Source organism: Adiantum capillus-veneris, chromosome 8, assembly GCF_014529385.1.
Source record: "Adiantum capillus-veneris isolate H3 chromosome 8, ASM1452938v2, whole genome shotgun sequence".
Lineage (NCBI taxonomy): Eukaryota > Viridiplantae > Streptophyta > Polypodiopsida > Polypodiales > Pteridaceae > Adiantum > Adiantum capillus-veneris.
This window is the reverse complement of record NC_140938.1, coordinates 12,484,805-12,490,804: the sequence shown is the minus strand read 5'-3', so window position 1 is coordinate 12,490,804 and position 6,000 is coordinate 12,484,805.

Below are 6,000 nucleotides of genomic sequence, written 5' to 3'. Positions count from 1 at the left end.
AAATGTACAAATTTCTTTTAAATGACTCATGTTTTTGTCTTAAAAGACTAGTCCTCTTTTTAATTGTGCACAAATTTAACTAGTATGCCTGCTTAGAATCATGTTTGTGATGACGACGGCAGCTATGTCTCCCAAACCCCAAATGGATTAGTCATCCATCTTGGAATGATGTTGTAGGGTAAAAAGGGATCCTCTACCCGCTAAGAAACATCGACTAATGACTAAGGCGTTATCTCTTCTACCTCATAGTCGAGGACGACTATGATTTCAAGAGAGAGGTAATGTCATAAAATCTAATATCTAACCAACCCAAATGATTTTCTCATATTAAACTGATCATTTAATGTGGGAGAATAAACGAGAACAAGGGTAAGGATATAGACATGTGCTTATGGATCTATCTCAACACGGGGTCGAGGTTAAAGGGTCCAAATGAGAGAAGGTATGTCAAAGAGCAATGCTAGCTAATGGAGCTTAAACACCTTATGGTTAGCTTCATTAAAGACCTCCAAAGGTAAGTGTTAAAACTCCTTAGACTATAGGCAAGCTAGGGATTTTCTTGAGGTGGGAACGCGGCCCAAGCTTGAGGTGCTTGTCGTGCTTGCCTGACTACGGTGCTTGAGGCGCTTAATGACTAAGGTGCTAAGGTGCTCCATGACTAAGGTGCTTGAGGGGCTTAAGGTGTTTCCAAGTGTGAGGTGCTTGTCGTGCTTGCGTGCTGAGGTGCTTGTTGACTAAGGTGGTTGAGGTGCTTAATGACTAAGGTGCTAAGGTGATCCATGACTAAGATGCTAAGGTGCTCCATGACTAAGGTGCTTGAGGGGCTTAAGGTGTTCCCAAAGTCGACCACAATCCCTACTCATGGGGGGGTGAGCCCTTATTGTAGGAGCATGAGAGAGAACACACAGACCCTTACACACGTCAAGCCTTGTCTAAAGAAGCAACAAGGACACGCGAAGTTCCTCTCCATGTTGCCCTCATAAGGTGCCTAAAGCCTATTGGTTGGTCTCTTAAGGGATCCAATGATAATTTAGCTAATTTACTTAATTGTTTATGCATCTATCAAGTCCTCTCTCTCAAAGGGGAAAGGGGAACACTTGTCCCAAGGCTAGCATGGTTACTTGATATACACTATGCACGTGATTGTCTAGGCTTGTAGGGGTCCAATCAACTTCTAGCATGAGCTACAAAGGGGGGGGTCGACCAAAGCAAGCTGGGGGTGTGCTTACTCTCTCTCTGTCACACACTCACATGCTCATTCTTGCTTAGCAAAGTGCAAGAGCTGCATCTCCTTCTTCAAGCTTGTTGATAAGTTGAGAGCCTACACCAACACTCTTGGCTATGACATGCAAATCCAACCAAGATCCATTCTTCAATGCTTAAGCTTGACATCTTCTTCATCATCATGATTATGCTATTATGATATGCTATGCAAGAAGAGTGATGATAAGTGAGGAACTATCTCTTCCTCGTATGTTACTTCTTCTTCCTCTTCCTCCCTGCCCTCATTCCCCACTAGCTCTCTCCACCTTCGAAGGCGTTTGAGGCTTTGGGACCGAGGCCAAGGATGGTTAATGCTTTTACAAAGTTTATGTTATGCTCGTGATGCATGAAGCTTTCCATCTTCATTGCATCATCTAAGTCACAAGGAACACAAAGATTGTATTGTACCAAGTCTCTCTTTATGGGAGAATCTATAATACAAAAGCCTATTTGGAGGGGGGACCGGCTCCACATAAATCCAGTCCTCAACTGTTGTCATGTTCTCTAATTCTCTCTCTTGCAAAAGTATTGTTCATGCCAAGTTAATTAAGTCTAATGGTTACGTTGCTAACGCTAATTAAGTTCTTCTCTATGTTCTCAAAGTAGTCTCATAGACTACTTCTCTTAATTCCGCTATTCTCAAAGTTCATAGGCCATTTCCATTATAGCAGGTATGCACCACTATATTTTCATTGTTGAAATAGCTTGATATTGAAAAGGAAGGTTAAATATTTGACTCTTCTAGCTCGGTACATCTTTATAATAGTCTTGAGACTAACATGTCTTTTACTTTGCTCGTTACAACTATATTTACTTAGGCTTCTTTGTCTAGAGTAGAACATCCCAAATTCACTTCTTTCAATATGAAAAGCTATTTGCATCAAACATGGGATGAATATGCTCATAAGGAAAGGTTCACAAAATAGACATACAAGGCTCACAATTGTGCACATATATAGGTGACCTTTTGTCTACAATATCAATGGCTCTCAACAACCAAATGTTTCTCTTTGCATCCAACTCCACTAAGGATTCAAACAGAGGACTTAACCCTCGTCAATCACACAAAGCTTCAAGTTGTCGGCATTGGTGATTGCTTTTGAAGGGAAGCACATAAATGCAAAAAAAAACAATCCAAAGATTTTGGCCCCACCTTCATTAAGCGTATGTCATAATCAAAGTGCAACAAGAGACAACATCTTGTACAAGTCTTGATAAGGTCTTTGTAAGTTGAAATCTTCAAGGAACACTACCATTAAGTGTTGCCTCCCAAAAGATACGTGTGCCCCCTTCCCAGGGCGGTCACTTATCAAAACCTCCCTACATCATGTGGGTTCAAGAGTTTATTGAAAATACCTCAATTCACATACTATATTTACACTACGAATAATCATCTTCAGTTAACTCACGTGATATGATAAACATTTTGAGAAGTGACTGCCCCGGGGTCCCCTTCTTCTTGCAAAAGTAAATCTTCTATCAATATTCCTACTATGTTTTCCTCTTTAGAAGTCATGACTCCTCTTGGATCCAATCAACTTAAAAACGTTCTAGTTTTAATGACTTGTTGATCACTATGGACATGTCTTCATTTTGACTATCATGCAAACTGTTCCAATTTGTACTTCATATTCTATATGGTTTTAGCTAGGCTTCAAAATTCAAGCTTGATATTTTTCATCTATGCTTCAATAGGCAAGCTTCATGGGTTGTGAAGGTAAACCTCCAACTACTTCGAGTAGACATGGTGCATAAGCTCTCTAAATTTGTGTTATAGTTTATCATGGATGTGAAGAAAAGTTTTTACTTTTTGGATGTATAATACAATCTTATTAAAGAATGTTTGTGACATATTGGACCACTTAGAAAGAATAAGATGACCTCTATAATGCTTGGATACAAAACCCAACACGGACCTCGTAGCAAGTATGCATGTAGAATTGCCTTAGCCTACCAAATGGTAAAGACTTAACGTTTAGCATTATGGTAGACTCCTATGTACATAGTGCAATTTTGATTGAAAAGAGTAGCATCCCACAATCATGGTGACTAGCCTACCTCTAAAATGGGAATTTTTTTTCTCCTCCTCGCCATGTACTCAAGGGTATAAGAGACTGACATGTCGAATTGCGTGCAAGGTCAATCACCTCGTATGCATCATTGAAAGGCACTAGTGGATTTTAAAAAAAGTTATCATTAGGGAGGAAGTAAAGGGAACAACACTTATACTGGTGATGGTTCTTTGGTGGGTGCACACAAAGATGATCAAGAGATAGAGATTCAAAGAGAGAGAAGATAGAGATAGACATAGGGAATTACCTCTATTCCAATGCACCAACATTAAAATTAGACTCAGTTGCTATAACCAATGGTAGCGTAGTGGTGTTAGTTGATGTTTCTAAGCAAGTAGTCTCTCTAGCCCACTATTTGAAAAAAACAACAAATACTACCAATATGTCTACACTTGCTTCTGTGCCACTCTATGTGGATACTTTGCCAACATGGATTTTGTGTGTCCAGTCAAAAGTATTGGGTAGTCAGGGTGATGCTTCATAGGGTATATGCCAAGAGGGCCTTCCACAACTAGATTCCACACCTTAGACATAACCCTCATCACAGTTTGTTGTACCATTTGTAGCTCCCTATGCCGAGCAACCGTAGCCAGTCTATGCTTTGGGCACATTTCCTAGCAATAGCTTTTGCCCCAACACAAGAAGCTGGCATGCCATTCTTGATGTACCCTCTGCCTCCTGGTTTTGATACTTATCTGGCACCATACCTCTCGCCTCCACATCCTTTCCAACATTTTACCCACATCAACCTCCTTCTTCAGAGCATTAGTAGCATGGAGGTGTCATTGCATTGTACTTATCCATTATTATTCTAGTGTTTGTAATGAGTTTTGATTAGTAGCTTCACTCACTTGAAGTGTGAGTGGTCTTGTGGCGGGCCACCTATAGTAGGGCTACAATGTCATTTGCACCAAATAGGCAGCTACAATTGTTTTTGGTTTCATGCATGACACACTCGACTCTTATTTGATGACCATGATCATGTATGTGGTCTAGTGGACCAGAGGTGCTTGGTGGGGCATCGGTAGTGATATTTGAGTGGACACCATGGCTATCCTACCACCACCACTACAATCCAAATATATGTGCATTTGTCTTTTAAGAGATATTTTCTAGAGTTGTGGATGATGTATAGCCATTGTATGTATGATCATTTGGTATGATTTTGATATGAGTCTTGGGTATAGAGTCTAGTCAATGCACACAATGTGTGCAAGCATAGTCTAAGCCTCGACATCTACATTGTACTATGTGGGCACTTGGTTTGGAGCTGTGTGTGCTTCTAGCTAGAGTCCGTGGTTGATACATTGGGAGTAGTTAATGCTTAAATTGGGCTAGGAGTCTATGCTATCTTGCTATTTTGGAATCCGTGTTACGTTTCAACTGTCTAGTTTGTGCCATGGACCGAGGTCTCTTGTATACTACATTGTGGAGCACCCATAAAATAGAGATCACGACCTGGGCACGACCTTGTTTTCTTGCTACAATGTTCATATGCATAATGATGTTGAAAATGTCTCATGATAAAAGGCACAAAGAACTAGCTAGAGAGACTCTCCAAACGAGTTCCAACATAAAAGTCGTTTTAAGCTCTTGAAGGGAGCATTGTGATCTAGGAAGAATATATGCACTAAGTCAATTCTTGGCAACAATTAAAAATTGATTTTTTTTCCTTTGAAGCCAAGTTAAGATTAATGACAACATGCCCCAAATGTGTCTAGGTCTCCTGCATGAGATTGTTAAATTGCATTGCTTGCAAAGGCGTGGGGGTTCAAACTCCCTCCGCATTTGATGTTTGACCAATGGAAAGCATGGATGAAATATCATTCTATGTCTACCTAGAGAAGATTATGTAAACAAAATAATATTTGGCGTTAAGACAAATATGCACTCACAACAACCAATCTGGGGTCATTAATTTGGAAGATGCCAAAACTATTGTTTCTCAAATGGAATACAAGAATATAGTGCAGTATATAGTATAAACAAGATACTCTTTGAAGATATGCAATCTACAATTCTAATACATGAATTTGCACTCATGACACAAGAAAAGTTATGAGAACCACAACACAACCAAACCTGAAAGTATTCAATTGATAACAAGGCAAAAATGGAGTGGATAGACAAAGGTATATAATCCATATAAAAGCTCCTTGTATGTTAAGAAATGCAAATATGACATAGATATGGGAGAAGGGGAAGAATTCAACATGCATGTGATAGCTAAAGGTGACACAAGAAAGATATAGATATATTGACCAACCGACGAAGGAATATGGACATATCTTAACAAACAAGAAGTGGAATGGGGCTTTCTTGGGTAATGAGAGCATTGAGTGGTACCAACAATGACATGAACCGAAGGGTTATTGAGAAATGTGTACCCTAGAGCCATTGACTAGAGGTAAGAGCACACCATTCATAACAGCCAGTCGACCCATGCCTTGGGGTAGAATATTCTACACTAGAAACGGCCCTTATCGAATTGGGACTAGCTTTTTAGCTAACTTTCAATATTTTTCTTGAAATAAAAACACCAAAGATCCTTTCTCGAACCTTGGCCTTTGTAGATGTTAGTCATGCGATACCTTTCAATGAAGCTATTCTGACTAAAGAGTTTGGATGGCTAACACTCTAGTTTCCTCAACCATAGCAAGGTGAG